The sequence below is a fragment of the Macrobrachium nipponense genome, chromosome 9, assembly GCF_015104395.2.
Source record: "Macrobrachium nipponense isolate FS-2020 chromosome 9, ASM1510439v2, whole genome shotgun sequence".
Classification (NCBI taxonomy): domain Eukaryota; kingdom Metazoa; phylum Arthropoda; class Malacostraca; order Decapoda; family Palaemonidae; genus Macrobrachium; species Macrobrachium nipponense.
In genome coordinates, this window is record NC_061110.1 from 89,281,803 (window position 1) to 89,299,302 (window position 17,500).

Genomic DNA, 17,500 nt, shown 5'->3' on the forward strand with positions numbered 1-17,500 from the left:
AAGACGACAGGGAGGATGAAGTATCAAACAACGACACACGAAGAAACACCTACGAAGTAACAGAGAGGACGGAATGGGTAGAAGAGATTAGACAATGGATGGAGCCAGATACAGAGAGAACAAAGATCCCCTCCATGAAAGCCTACAACACCAAGAAATTAAGGGAGAAAACAAGAGAGGTCAATGAAATATTGGGCCTAATACACACCACCAGTATCACAGAAACAAATAACTTGACATATGCAGGCGCAAGATTAGTAGCAGAACTGATGGGGATTCGAACACCAACACCACCGTCACAACCAACCCAACAGAAACCAAAACAGCAACCTCCTTGGAAAAGGCGCCTGGAAAAGCAAATCATGGTGATGAGATCTGACTTGAGTAAACTGAAAGAGATGGCAGAAAAAAGGCTAAGAAGCAAGAAAACAAGGGAGGAACTCAACGAGAAATACAAAGTACAAGAGAGGGGACTAAACAACACAATAGAAGATGTAAAACAGAGGCTTAAGGCCAAAGCACACAAGATCCAACGGTACACGAACAGGAATAAGGGATACCAACAGAACAAACTATTCGGCCAACCAACCAGAAAAGACTATACAGCCAACTAAGAGGGGAAGACAACCACCAGAAATTCCTGAAGCCGAACCAAGTAAGAGACTATGGGAAAACATATGGAGCAATCCGGTATCACACAACAAACATGCAACATGGCTCCAGGAAGTCAAGGAAGAAGAAACAGGGAGAATAAAACAAAGATTCACAGACATCACGACAGACACAGTCAGACACCAACTAAAGAAAATGCCAAACTGGAAAGCCCCAGGTCCCGATGAAGTCCATGGATACTGGCTCAAAAACTTCAAGGCCCTACACCCACGAATAGCAGAACAACTCCAGCATTGTATCTCAAATCACCAAGCACCCAAATGGATGACCACAGGAAGAACATCCTTAGTACAAAAAGACAAGAGTAAGGGAAATATAGTCAGTAACTACAGGCCTATCACCTGCCTACCAATAATGTGGAAGTTACTAACAGGTATCATCAGTGAAAGGCTATACAACTACCTAGAGGAGACAAACACCATCCCCCACCAACAGAAAGGCTGCAGAAGGAAGTGTAGGGGGCACAAAAGACCAGCTCCCTGATAGACAAAATGGGTGGAATTGAACCGAACAGTAGGAGAAGGAAAACCAAACCTAAGCATGGCATGGATAGACTATAAGAAAGCCTTCGACATGATACCACACACATGGCTAATAGAATGCCTGAAAATATATGGGGCAGAGGAAAATACCATCAGCTTCCTCAAAAATACAATGCGCAACTGGAATACAATACTTACAAGCTCTGGTGAAATAAGACTAGCAGAGTTAATATCAGGAGAGGGATCTTCCAGGGCGACTCACTGTCCCCACTACTCTTCGTAGTAGCCATGATTTCCCATGACAAAAGTACTACAGAAGATGGATGCCGGGTACCAACTCAAGAAAAGAGGCAACAAAATCAACCATCTGATGTTCATGGACGACATCAAGCTGTATGGTAAGAGCATCAAGGAAATAGATACCCTAATCCAGACTGTAAGGATTGTATCTGGGGACATCAGGATGGAGTTTGGAATAGAAAAATGCGCCTTAGTCAACATACAAAAAGGCAAAGTAACGAGAACTGAAGGGATAAAGCTACCAGATGGGAGCAACATCAAACACATAGATGAGACAGGATACAAATACCTGGGAATAATGGAAAGAGGAGATATAAAACACCAAGAGATGAAGGACACGATCAGGAAAGAATATATGCAGAGACTCAAGGCGATACTCAAGTCAAAACTCAACGCCGGAAATATGATAAAAGCCATAAACACATGGGCAGTGCCAGTAATCAGATACAGCGCAGGAATAGTCGAATGGACGAAGGCAGAACTCCGCAGCATTGATCAGAAAACCAGGAAACAAATGACAATACACAAAGCACTACACCCAAGAGCAAATACGGACAGACTATACATAACACGAAAGGAAGGAGGGAGAGGGCACTAACTAAAGTATAGAGGACTGCGTCAACATCGAGAAACAGAGCACTGGGGCAATATCTGAAAACCAGTGAAGACGAGTGGCTAAAGAGTGCATGGGAAGAAGGACTAATAAAAGTAGACGAAGACCCAGAAATATACAGAGACAGGAGAAAGACAGAAAGAACAGAGGACTGGCACAACAAACCAATGCACGGACAATACATGAGACAGACTAAAGAACTAGCCAGCGATGACAATTGGCAATGGCTACAGAGGGGAGAGCTCAAGAAGGAAACTGAAGGAATGATAACAGCGGCCCTAAGAACCAGATATGTTCAAAGTACGATAGACGGAAATAACATCTCTCCCATATGTAGGAAGTGCAATACGAAAAATGAAACCATAAACCACATAGCAAGCGAATGCCCGGCACTTGCACAGAACCAGTACAAAAAGAGGCATGATTCAGTGGCAAAAGCCCTCCACTGGAGCCTGTGCAAGAAACATCAGCTACCTTGCAGTAATAAGTGGTACGAGCACCAACCTGAAGGAGTGATAGAAAACGACAGGCAAAGATCCTCTGGGACTATGGTATCAGAACGGATAGGGTGATACGTGCAAACAGACCAGACGTGACGTTGATTGACAAAGTCAAGAAGAAAGTATCACTCATTGATGTCGCAATACCATGGGACACCAGAGTTGAAGAGAAAGAGAGGGAAAAAATGGATAAGTATCAAGATCTGAAAATAGAAATAAGAAGGATATGGGATATGCCAGTGGAAATCGTACCCATAATCATAGGAGCACTAGGCACGATCCCAAGATCCCTGAAAAGGAATCTAGAAAAACTAGAGGCTGAAGTAGCTCTAGGACTCATGCAGAAGAGTGTGATCCTAGAAACGGCACACATAGTAAGAAAAGTGATGGAACTCCTAAGGAGGCAGGATGCAACCCGGAACCCCACACTATAAATACCACCCAGTCGAATTGAAGGACTGTGATAGAGCAAAAAAAAAAAAAAAAAAAAAAAAAAAAAAAAAAAAAAAAAAAAAAAAAAAAATAATAATAATTAATAAATAATGAATATGTAGTGGAAGAAGCAGTAATCTTAGCTGAATTTACAGAGGTAATTTTATATTTTTTTTTTTTGTATATGTGTATATACATACAAGTAGAGGAAAAGACCCCATATAGACTCCACTTTTCTAGCCCCGCCCCCCGCCCCCCGCCCCCACCCACCCCAAGGGGCGTGGACCCTACCCCCCTCCCCCCTCCTGATTGGCTCATGTACGTACGTGAGGCCTAAAAGGGGCGGGGCAACCCCAAAACCCCCCAAAAGGGGTGTGGCCACCCTGACCCATATAGACTCCACTTGTCTGGGGGGTGTGGCCACCCTGACCCCATATAGACTCCACTATTCTGGGGGGCGTGGCCACCCCTGACCCCAAATTGACTCCATTTGTATTATAAGCTCATGTACGTACATGAGCTCATAATTGACTCCATATGTATGATAAGTTTCATGTACGGTACATGAGCTCATATTGACTCCATTTGTCTTACAAGCTCATGTACGTACATGACTCATATTAGGGGGGCGTGGCCTCCCCTAACCCCAAAATCGACTCCACTTTTTTTTTTTTTCTACCCCTGTGACGTCACATAACTATAAGGGAATAAAAACCATCCTTTCAACCCTCCACTATTCTGGGGGGCGTGGCCACCCCTGACCCCAAAAATAAATTGACTCCATTTGTCTAACAAGCTCATGTACGTATGGGCTCATATTAGGGGGGCGTGCCTCCCCTAAACCCAAATCGACTCTTTCTACCCCCGGTGACGTCACATAACTATAAGGAATAAAACCATCTTTCAACCCCTATTATCTGGGGGCGTGCCTCCCTGAAAACCCCAACCCCTAAATGCTCCTTTGTCTCAGCTCCATGTCCGTACATGAGCTCATATGGGGCGGTGGCCCCTCCCCAACCCCAAACGCTCCACTTTCCCTACCCCCATGTGACGTCACGTCTCAACAAAGGGAATAAAACCATTCTTTCAACCCCTGACATACCCCCTGTGACGTCACGGCCCCATAAAAACCGACAATCTACACGGGACATTTAAGCCCTCACCCCAATTGACTCCACCTTTCCTACCCCCTGTGACGTCACATAACTCTCTCCGGGAATAAAAAACCAACATTTCAACCCCCACCCCAAATTGACTCCACTTTTCTACCTCCCCTGTGATGTCACGTAACTCTACGGGAATAAAACTTGACCCCACCCCGACCCCAAATAGACTCAGTTCACTGTTTTTTGCGACTCATGTCCCCTTAATTGTTTCAAAGTAACCGGGACGTTTACCTCATCCTCCTCCTATAAAATCTCTAAATTTATATATGCACATTGCGAATATACTCTCTCTCCCTCTCCCTCCCTCTCCCTCTCTCTCTCAGCCGTTACAATTTTGTTTTATATATATACACACAGCTGCTTTAGATATTCAGAGTATCATGAAAAAAGGATATTTGGCGACTGACTTCATCCACATGTGATATCTCCCCCAATAACCATATCAGAGTCAATGTTATCTGATGATGATTCACGCACACACACACACATATGAGAAACGAGACCTTATCGCCATATTTGCCCAGCTGACTTCACGCCAACGTGAAATTTTATTTTTCATAGAATTTTGAGTCATAATCTAGGTGGCGAACACAAGGACAAAGGTACACATTTCAATTTTGTTTATTTATTATACCGAGTTTGAAAGAGGTTGAAAAATCAAATTACAGACGGAATTGTTATTTTATATTTATAACCAATCCTAAATACAGGGGAATGAATTAATATTCCATACAAATACATACATTAGAAAAAAACTGTACAAACACGAACGCGATAATATGCGCATTCGCTTTTTCAAAAACAATACTTCAACGAAACATACTACGGCTACTATATATTTTCTAACCTGTTCCTTCACATCACAGCCCTTAGTATATACCAACAAACATCTTCTCCAGCACTTTCCCGACCGTGTATCGAAGACGACGACGTTTCATCTAACACCTCAAAGCTTTTAAATTTAGCTAACAAGTTTTTCACTAACTTGTACGAAGAGGTTGATGAAGCCATGGCGAGATTTCACGTCTTGATGTGACAATCCTTCAAGTCATCCACACATGACTCATTTTATCAAAATCAGTATCACGTGACTAAACAGCTCCGATATCATTGTTCCTAAAATGTTAATAAGCCACCCACACACTCGCCATCTTGTTTTTCGCATGTCCCGCCCTCACCTTCCCACCCCCTCCTCCTCCTCTCCTTCCTCCTCCTCCTCCCTTTTTCCCCATATTTCGCCTACGTTTCGATTTGCTTTTTAATGGCTAATATTCCTTAACATCCAATCTTTAACCCCCGCCATTTCAATGAAGTAGCGATAATTCGAAATATTATCAACGTGGGTTTTTTATTCCCTTGAAATTCTCGAGCTATATCTAAAATAAAATTATAACCTGCGAGCGGATGAGTTAAATCTCCTTCTTCATTCCATTCAACCGTGTTAGAATCTTGTAAGTGCTTAACAAAAGCCGTAACGTATGACTTTTGGGGTTCTTTAAAAAATATTGGAATAATACCTGTTAAATCGGGATTGCTCTTTTTGCGAGTCATGTCCCCTTTAATTGTTTTCAATGTAATGGGGACGTTTACCACCTCCTCCCCTCCAGTCACTGCACCTACATTTTCTATAGGAGGGGGAGGGGGAGGAGGAGGAGGAGGAGGTCCCGTGAGCGATATAGCCGGCATAGGTGGTTTTTGGATATTAATGGAGACGTGTCCGCTACTACTAACAGCTGCCGTATCCAACTTGCCAGTACCCTCTAGGTTATTAAATATCACCATCACAAACCTCTTTTCTATTCATTAACCTCTCATAGGTAATGGCAGGGATAACGTAAAACTCCTTCATTTTCAATTAAAAAGACTCCCTACCAAACTCGCAGCAATAGGCAATAAAACCGATAGAATAGTCCCCCCTTTACGACTTTTCAGTATATTTTCCTTCTCTTAGATATGGACGTTGTTTTCAACAGGACACAAGATGAATTTCTCGTCTACAATTTCTTAAGTGTTTAATAAACTTCTTATCTTGAGTTAGATTACCACAAAGAAAATTTCTAAAAATTTCCGAGAGAGTAGATACCAAACCACCGTTTAAGATGGGAATAACTTTACTTCTTTCACTGGGTGATAAACCAGAGTTGAATAAAATAAAGTTTTTATTTTTACGTATTAAAGGTTGCTTACGGTTCATATCCGTACAATTTGAGATTCATCAACCCAGGAATTGAATTGACTCGGATAACCTTTCCAATGAACGTAATATTGAGTTTTATTATCATTCCTCCTCCTTCCCAGAATAGTGATATCATACGTTTCTGGTAGATTTGTGCGAATTAATTCTTCACGATAAAATACGCCCTTTATTTCTTCACCCGCTAAATCTTCCAAGAAGTATACGACCAGATTTTGCCTTGTATCCACTTTTCGGATTTTAAAAATTTCCAGAGTATTTTGAATTGTATATCCCCTCCTAAAAATTGCGTTGCGACGCTCATCGGCAATACGTACAACGTCTCCAACATTCAAGAGCGAAATGGCAGGAGGATTAACGAGAACAGCCTTTTTATACATGCTCGAGAATTGACGTTCAATGTCATCTCTATCCGTTAATGCGTGAACCTCTTGCGGGGTGCGACCCAAACTTCTATGGGGGGTATGATTATAACTCTGAACAATGTCGCGCAAGACGTTAATGTATTTTAAGGTATTCTTATGTGTGAGATATCTATATATACGACCCTTAATAGTCCTTATGACTCTTTTGTTTTCAGCTATAGAGGATTTTATTTCTCTCGAATAAACGCTATATAATTTTATATTTTTACTATCTAGATATTCTCTGACGTGTTTGTTATAATATTCCCTACCCTCATCGCTATTCAAACGTGAAATTCCCAAAAATTCGGTAGATTCGATAACCTTCTTCAAAGAGCGACGCATAGTAACACCATCCTTCTTTTTCAAGGGAACAATTTGTAGATATCTGGAAAACACGTCAATAAAGACTAGCAAATATTTAAACCCATTATTATACCGAGCTAATTTGGACATATCAGCTAAATCGGTGCTCGCTATTACTCTCGGTTTAGGTGACATGATTTTTCTTCTGGGGAATTTTTTTCGAGTGACTTTATGCAGTGTGTAAGACTTTTGTCCACGTAAGAATTCTTTAACATTTTCACGAGTATTTGCTATTCAAGATTTTTTTCGCTACTCTGAATAAAGAGAGTCCACCCCGCTGAAACTACCCCACACCCCGTGCATCTCCGTACAAAGTTTTTAGCAGTTTTATCCGTTCTTTATCCATATTGGTAAGCTATTTGATATTCCGTTTCACCCAGAATATTAGTTCGGAGCTGTAACACTTCAGGTGTTGACGGAGCGAAGTCTACTAACAAATAACCATAGCGGTTATGTGATAGGGCCTTTTTATATATGTCCGAAAACGGCTTGAAGCTTTTTGACGGCCAAATAACTGCCGACCTAAAGTTTCATTTGACTAAATCACGATTTTTCATTAGAATATAATGTGAGCAATTCAAGCTTATACTTCTACTAAACTTTCCTGAATGAAACATATTCTGCGTTATGAATATAACTGAAATAGATGAATGACGTCCCGCTGTGAAGGCGTTAGTCACAAATTTATTATCACTGGCCTCGAGGAAGCAATCATCGAGTATGAATAATAGACCTTTATTAACCTCCGTCTCCCCCTTTTCTGCGTAATCAAAGGGATTTAAAATTTCTTTGGATACTTTAAATTTGGGACCTATTGAGGGATGCGTTTCGAGGGGGTGTTCAGATACCCCGCAATATAAAATGTATTGGAAACGCGTTTCATAGAGTTCAATGATTTTTTGACATAGGACGGACTTGCCACTGTTACTAAACCCCGCGATTGATAATGCGAGCGGGATTAGCGAACGGGTCTAACAACTGCCCAGGGAAGGGACCTGTCGCGGCCATGATGTTAGCGCGTTTAAGACTATAGGTGTGTACTTTACGCGCTCCTTTTTATATACAAGCCTTAATAATAATTAGGGTGAATGGAAGTTGACGGCAATAATATTTGTTTAATTTCTATAATGAAATACATACAGGTTTTTCCTACAATATAAAAATAGAACGTACAGTAAAAATGCGAAGTATAATAAAAAATACAATATAATAATTCAAATATAAAAAACTAACTGTGTATATGATTATAAAATAAAAATACATTATATACAATATAATATATTAAAATATATGATATAAGATAAAATATATATAAATATATAAACTATGACACCCGGTCAAGGTGTGATACGAACCACCCCCGTTTAACTGGAGGATTGAGGGTGGAACCATTTCCCGTCGAGAAGTCAAAGACGTCGAAGAGAGAGAGGAATTAACATTGTATATTTTACTATTCTCTCTTCGACGTTTTGAACATCCTTTCACCCGTGGGAAATGATGTGGATGGGATGTAGGGTCGGAAGGGGAACTAGGAGGAGTAGGAATTCTCGAGGTGCTAGGAGCGGGAATATTAAAATTGGAGAGATTGCCGCTACTACCGGCGCCACCACTACCCTCTCTAGCTCCTCCTCCTCCTCCTCCTCCGCTATAAACCCTCCTCCACCCCAATGTCTGGATGTCCATACGCCAACGATTTATAAGGTGTCACATAATATCTCTTGTCCTCTAAAGGACAGAGAGATACCTTTCGCTGGCTCGTATGACACATCGTGCCTCCTACTCTTTGCAAATTGTGCACACGAGTATAAGTAATCTCATTCTTTTCGATTACAGCTCGATACTGGTCATGTGGAATGGTCTTTTGCCGGCACCTTTGTACACCTTTCAAGGTGTTGCTACGACTAGTTTCCGTCAGATACGAATAAACTTTAGGTTTAACGCCGATGAATTCCCTCATGAGTTCCAAGCCCCCGTTTCAACCTTCACTAACCCGAGTTTTCCCCTTACGTGACTCATCATACAATTCGTGAGTTTTGGGGAAATTACTCAAATCCATGTAGGGTTTGAGCGCACCCTTCATTTTCCCGATTGAGGTTATCAGTCACCAGGGAAAAGATCAAGCTGTCATGTCGGTATACAGGAGCTGAACTCGGTGTCCATACTGCGTTTCGAAGAATCTCGCGTATCGTAATAGAACCGATACATCATATCCTTCGCCATGTCTAGTATACTGAAAACGAGATAAATCGGGTGGATTCAGCCATAACAGACTCTTTGCAATGGTTTACAATGTACCTGTCGTTACCCAGTTTTTTCCAAAGACTTGTACGTGTGTTTGGACACATTCCTGAGGAGAGAGGCTTCACCGGTGGTGACGACAGTTCGGGTAGAATAATTCAATGAATTTTTAATAGTAACACCGAAAAGACCGTTCATTATGATTTTGATTGTGTTCCTCTTGTCCGGATCGGTCTCTTTAGCACGCCTTTCGGCATTATCCAGAATATATTCCCTCAAATAAAAATCCTGTTTGAATTTGTACACTTTCCTTATTACATCAACTTCGAGACCGAGCCTTATCAACGTTTGTAATAAGGGAAGACAGATCAAGTGATTACGCATGGGTAAATGCATACCCGTCAACTTGACATTTTTCTTGGGTAGCTTCACCTTGAACTTATTCATCAGGTTTTTACTATAGGGCGATAGATCCTGGTGAGTCACATTCATGTGATGCAATGGCTAGAGGGAGATCATCCGTTTGTAGAGCACATTTCCGGTCTAACTGGTTTGGTATCGAGCAGTATGAAATGAACCGTTATTCACCCTGTGAACGCCCAGTCCCGGTTTCATGTTCTGCAAACAATCATCAACGCATTTCTCTCCGTGACTTAGTCTATGGGTACAATATTCCCCGTTCTAACATCAACGATCACGTAGCAGTAAGCGAAAGCTTTCTGCCGAGATACTATTCTTGGATCGTCTTCTCCGGTCTTCGGTTAATATTATACGCCTCAAAATCCAGGAAAGCCATGTGCGAGATTGGCAGCAGAGCTTTAACTTTAGTAAACTGTTTAAATTGGCCGGGTTCTGGGTATTCGACAGTGGTTCGAGCAGTACAGGCCTGTGTGCGCCTCGGATGGTGGGCACTATTAAACAAAGTCAAACAATTGTAACACATACCACCCGCGTGCTCATCCCCGCCCCTTGCTTGAATCCGTGTCGGAACTTCTTCACGAATGCCAACATATCCTTAATCAACGCGACGTGGTCGTCAGTGATTAATAACAACGTGACCAAATAGGGCGTTTGGGGTTACCACCTTTCCTCGCCAGATGTACCGTCCAATGTTTTTTCCGCTGTTTCCCCATGACTAATTCACATAATTTATACAGATATATGTTGAGGTTATTCCCCTTTTCTAATCTTTTGAAAGAGTCATGGGTCAACGGCATATGTGGCGAGTGTTTGATATTAAATTGTCCCCTCCCCATCCTCCTCATTAAGACACGAGGGAGGTTGTTAATACGTGTGGGAGGGTTATCCCGGAGTACAACGTATGCTTCTAACGCTGTAACGACACAGTTGTACCCGGACTGAATATTGATAACCTGATCACTACCGCGGACTCCCTTGGGATACACCTTGAAGTTATTAATATTCACTAACTCACGCCGCGTGATATGAAGTTCAACCCTATCCAGCGAGGTCATACACCAACCCGAACCCTCAGTACGGTTGAGTCTCTCTTCCAAGTTATTAGCTATAAACTCAATAGCCTCCTCCAGGGAGTCATAGATCGAGTCAATCGTAGTGAGGGTGGGTGGAGTACATACATAAAAAGCACTTTTTTCATTCATGTCGCCTAGCATCCTCACGCTGGTGATAATAACGCACAAGTATAGCATAGCCGAGCGAATACCTCTTTCAAGGAAGTTACTGTGCACATCTTCGCGTAATCGGGCTATGCTACTACTTAACTTCATTGCCACGTCAATGTGTGACCCTACTGCAGCCGCATAATGAATGGTACTCACTACCTTATTACCCTCCGTTCTTTCCCTCGTGAGTGAAGATTCCCTTCTGGTTCCTACACCTCCACCAACGCGCGATGCTTCATTATTATTATTACTCCCCATCAAATCTTCATCTAATGGAAGTCTTCAGCGAAGGGATCTGTAAAGATCATTTTAAATAAGCACCGGAGTGAACGTGTATGATAATAATAATAATAATAATAATAATAATAATAATAATAATAATAATAATAATAATAATAATAATAATAATAATAATAATAATAATAATAATAACTGCAAAAACCGCAATAATAATAATAATAATAATAATAATAATAATAATAATATTTTACCTGGATCGGAGGGTGGTGAGGATGATTCATCATGGCGGTTGAAGGCCTTGGACATTTTCTTTAAAATGACGTGGAGCAATCTGTGTGATAACAAATTTATGAATATGGTGTGACATAACATGAACGTGGAGGTTTTTATGTACATATTATAAAACCCGATGCCCATTGTTAGTCATACAGTCTACATTCAACATGTGTGGCGATCACATCATATACGTGAATAGCAATGCCTGTATAGGTACATTTCCAGAAAATCGGGCGTGTAAATTTACCAATAGGTTAGCCGTCCCTATATCATTACCGAAAGGAGTGGAATATGAAGTGGGGCTAGTGGGAGTCATTCTCCCGAAATTATATTACGCTATTAAACCAGGAGACGTTGATTTTACTATTCAATTTAACGCGATCTATAACGAGTCCGATGGGAAACGCGTTTATACGTATATTTATAAGTCCATTTCGGGTTTGTTGGGTGGTGATATGAATGTCATGACTAGAGCGTTTAATACGCAAATTATTGAACAATTATCTGAATTTTACGGTGAGCATATTCGCGGAGCTATCCGCAGGGACGGTTTATTCTCATGGAATGATGACACGAAGAAAATGAGCATTCCACATATCGATGCAGGAGCGGCCAAAGTTGATATGATTGATTCCATTACGATTAAACTCAGTGCTAAAGCAGCTAATATGTTTGGTTTTCAATGAAAAAGTCAGGATTTAATATACAGTTCGGGTGCGTTGAGACCTCATCACGGTAGAAATATATTCCAGCAAGGCGTTGAATACGTTTACCTGTATTCGGTATCGTTCAACCTACATCTTGGGTGATAAAATGGTTAATCTCTTAGACTGCTTCACGTTAGGATGTGCATGTGGTAAAGGTCCGCATAATGCCATTTATAAACCTTTAAATACTATTGACGTATTGGATTACATTACTATCGATGTCTCGGATCAGAACGGTGAAGAAATAATGTTTACTGAAAATGGGGTTCTATCGTGCAGTCTGCATATAAGACCTAGATAAAACGCTATCGAACTTTTCTTATAAATACCATACGTGACATATACCCGTCATAGTATTTAACCGACATGGCTGGTGAACACACCATATATTTGAGCAGTCTCGGCTGTTTAGACACGTATACCAAAAATACACCTTCGAAATTTGCCAATAGATTACCTACAACCTATATTATACCTAATGGGGTTGAATATGAAGTAGGTTTAGCTTCGATCATGTTCCCGGGGAGTTATTACGCTATATTATCAAAGATGATTATTTCACTCTCGAATTTATACAGAGCGTCATAAACGGGATAGGCATACATATTTGTATAGACCGAGAATAGCAATGTTAGCGGGGGATATGAAGAGACTCGTGAGAGCTCTTAATAAGGACGTGTATGATTATTTGAACGTTTATTACTGTGATAATTTCATAAATTATTTTTAAAGTAATGGTATATTTCATTACGATGAAGATTTAAGGAAAATTACTATACCACGTATCAAGAGAGAGAAATTGAGAACAGGGGACGTTAAAAGTATATACATCAAATTTAGCGGAAAGCCGCGAAATTATTAGGTTTTCATATTAATACCGGTTATGAAATATATGCGGGCGTGAACTGAATGAACACATTTCCCTTATTCTCTACCTGATAATTGTGGGGTAGATTAAATTATGTGTATACGGATATATTACAGATATGTGTATACGGATATAGTTCAACCGACGATTTTTGGCGGGAGACTAGTAAAATATATTGGACTTTGAACTTTAGCAAGTGGTAGAGGAAAAGGAATACATATTACAGTCTACAAATTGTTGATCTTGGATCAGATTTCTATTCTTATCACGGATCAAAATAGACACCTTTTTCATTTCACTAAAGACTCGAGTGTTACTTGCCTGCTCCGTATAAAACCTAGAGGAAAATTAGATGAATAGGTGCGTATATAATTCGATGTTCACCCTTGGCATTCCTTATTCGTGATCGTAACACCCTCGAGTGAACTAGAACTTGCGAATCAAGTTCCACTTAAATTGTTTGGGAATAGTATAAACAGCTAAAATGAGAGTGTTATTCGCGCCTCCTTCAGAGGCGGAATTTTAAAAAACTATTTTTATCAGACCCTTTATTAAGGAGAGGAGCGGGATTTGAGGATATTTCCGTTTTCTATCCCGGCCGCAGAAGGGGAAGCGGTTTTTTTTCGGCCATAAGTGGCGTTGCACGGAAAGTGCTTTCCTTTTCTATTAATGCCGCGAAACCTTCAGTTAATGAATTCGGTAGATCTGTGTTATCTGATATGGTAAACACAGCGGTTTTACCTTTAAAAGAATCCATAAAACGAAATGGTATAAGGGCCCTCAAAACTACTGGACAACGAATTTTAAGCGGTACTGGAAGGAGAAGGAGAACGAGACGGAAGAAAACAGTGAAACGATTAGTTAGACGGTCGAGTGTGGGAGGAAAGAAAAACGGAGGAAGAGGAAGGGCACACGAGTTAAATCTAGGAGTAAATATAATAAGGACGTGTACGATCTTTTGTAACTCCATTCATCAATTGACATTCGGCGGGTACGCACTCGTTCTACCCTTCATCTAAAATTATATAAACACAAAACATGGCTAGCGTAGTTCCTAACATACCCGGAACTGGTAATCAAGTTCCTGTTTCATCGTATATTGCGGGTATATCAGAATTGTTCCCGAATAATAGAACGGAGAATTATTGAAACTTCAATTAATTCAAAGGAAAGACTGGATTTTACACCTTGTAATATTTCCATAAATCAAGTTCTATCTGATAAATATATAGAATTTCGCGTTAATGGGGTGGCAGGTTCCTTCTTAGATTTGTCAAGTATAGCTTTAGAATTATATATCACAAGAGATAGGGACAACACGCAATTAGCGGTTATGATGTCCATGTGTCTGTCGTTAATGGTATTAGTAATACATTATTTAAATCCGCTTCCGTTTTCTTGAATGAAAAGTTGGTGGAATCCTGTCCGGTATTTAACTATCAATCATATATCAAAATGTTGAAAATGATAAAACCCTCTGCATTACCTACCACCGGCCGGGCGGGATTTTTATACGATGACTATCATGTAACACACGGGGTAACTCGGCAATTTACTGCCAATACCTTCGGTCAAACCAGCAGGTGGAGACGAAAGTTATGGTGACATTAAAACGAGGGGCGTGCATACATATTTTCCACTTCTTTTGGATATAGCGACTATAGAAATGTATTTACTGGATTCGGTTGATTTGAGACTTAGACTCGATTAGCGAATAATAACTGGGTTATGGGCGCCCACACAGACGGACATTTAAATGTGCTGAATATAGAAAAGGCTAAATTATGGATCGATAGAGTTATTTCCCCCACATTATAACGCAATGTCGGCTTTAAATGAAGCGAAGCATTACTCCTATACAATATATATTTGATAAGACTTTATACAAGACATACGTTATTGGGCAAAATGAAAATTCGATTTTAATTGATCAGCCTTTTAACAGTTGTATACCTGAAAAAATCACATTGGCCATGATTGATATGGAAACATTTTCAGGTGATTACGCGACCAATAGTCTATATTTTCAATCTTTCGATTTAAATAATATACATATTACCGTTAATGGGAATACGGTATATAATATTCAATGTAGTTTCCCTAATACCATCATGCAATTATATCACGAGACGCAGAAAAGTATAGGGGGTGGCGGTGATAATCTGATCACTTATGATAGTTTAAAAAATGGTAGAGCTATTTACTGCTTTAATTTTGTGGTGGAAGATGTTGAAGATTCCAATGCCAGTGGAAATTTCGGCAAACCTGCGAATATCGATCAGGCTGGGTACGGCTACGCCTAGCCCTTGCATTATTTTACTTTTTGGGGATACCAAGGGCATTTTAAACGGTCGGGGATGCGGGATAGGGTTATTCAGTGTGATGTTAGGGGGTTAAATGGAATGGATACAAAAAGAAATTGAAATAAGTTTAAAAGGTTCACTCGGTGACCGGGTGTTAAATATTTAGGTGTGTTCGCTTCGGATGAAGTAGGATTATTGACATTGCCAGAAAGTAGAATTCAAACCTTTACTTTTTTCAATTTTTATTCTAATACCATTATCTTCGTCTAACGGAATATTAATATTGTTGGTCATTGGGTATGTTTTTACGTGGAAAAATCACCTAGAAATATAATCTTCTTTTTTGATAGTTACGGTATAAATCCAAAAAAAAGTTTATTCGAATGACTTCTCTAAATTTATATATCGCATCCCGAATATAACCTCTATCGCCTAATAAAACAAATACAACCTGATAAATCGTACAAGTGCGGTCTTTACGTTAGTTTTTTGTTCATTGCGTGAGTCACCGTGGTGTGAAAGCAGTATTATCCTTAATACAAAATGTATTCTCATTCATCTTCGGGTTTGGGAGGTAATGATAAATGGATAACGGATATTATTTTAAATATTTGAAAAAGTTTAAATGTTCACATTGGAGGTCGGGGGTCAAACGTGCTATTACGTACAAGGAATGTCTCCGCATCTTGAACAACTAAGGTAAATGCATATTTTCCTTTGATTTTTATATTACTCCATTTACATTCTATTAAGGATATACATTATTAATAATGTATCATACACCTTCAATCACATAACTTTTTTACTTATTTCAGGATGAGCTGTGAGAATCATTCGCCCATGAACGTCGGTGTTAAACTGCTAAGTAGCGTCTTAGTCGTTTCCTCTTAAACGTTTTTTCGGCATATTCAGGTTAAAATAAGGATACACGTGGAAGTTATATTGGGATGCGTGCTGAGACGGTCTGACAGCGATTAGTGTATTGAATTTGTAAACTCTTTATGTGGTCAATAAATCCTTATGAATAATTATATAGGTGTTTTTTACTATGCCCATAATGCATTTGAACGGAAAAACAGGGAAACGGAGAAAAAAGAGTGCATGTTTCTATGGAATCAGGAACTATTATTAAATAAATATATAACACATCGGTTTTTACATACCTTCACCGGGTTGCTCGTTTCCTTCAGTAGTGGGTGGTGGCGCAAGTTGATCGGGGTTGCACTGTTGTGGGCTGCTACTTCTTCTTCTTCTTCTCCTGCTTCATGGTCATGACCCGCCCGTTTTCACCTTCCTAATAAATGAGTTTGGGGCTCCAACACCATAATAGTAATGGTGTCTGACTTGAGTGGCTACTTCGTCGGCTGACAGTTCACTACTAGAGTTATTTTCCCATATCTGGAAGGGAGGAATAATGACTGTTTTATATATTCCGCTTCTTTCAACGGGTACATTATTTTATAAGAATATCTATTCCATATACAGATGAATCTTATTGCTGTTTTTAATATTTACTATACTATATGTTCAAGTAAATGGAAAGTGTTTTATATGCTACTTACTGAATAGTGACGGAGGGAAATGACGTTTTCGGTCAAGAGAAATACTAGGGAGTAGGACCGGAGGGTCAGTATTTGCACTTACTCTATACACTTTGGGTAAGGAATAACATCAATTTTCCCTTGTCGGTTGTATTTATGGTGTTCAGTTGGGAAGTAATAATCAGGTGTGACATATGGTGTTTCGATGAAGTATTGTATTCCAAAGATGAAGTTCACGCCTTGTAGCGATAGAATTTATCCCCATTGGAGGAAAGATGTGTGGAAGTTTTATATATGAGTCATATGTGTGTGTGTGTGTGTGTGTGTGTGTGTGTGTGTGTGTGTGGACGCCTTGTCGTGAGGAAATGATAAGGCTTGTTTATTCGTGTCTGCGAGAAACATGACTGGAGTGATACTGATTTTGATAAAATGAGTCATGTGTGGATGACCTTTGGCGTGAGGGAATGATAAGACTTGTTTATCATGTTAGTCTGAATCATTGCTGGGAGAGGCTTGATGCTTCGTCACAACAGGTTTGTAATCAGTGATTGTGAT

At 40.0% G+C, this 17,500-nt stretch overlaps 1 protein-coding gene across 1 annotated transcript in view; it reads right to left on the reverse strand.

Moving 5' to 3' along the window:
* Positions 1–17,500, reverse strand: part of LOC135218513 (venom phosphodiesterase-like) — a 35,805-nt gene that overhangs the window by 1,117 nt on the left and 17,188 nt on the right. The window lies entirely within an intron of this gene.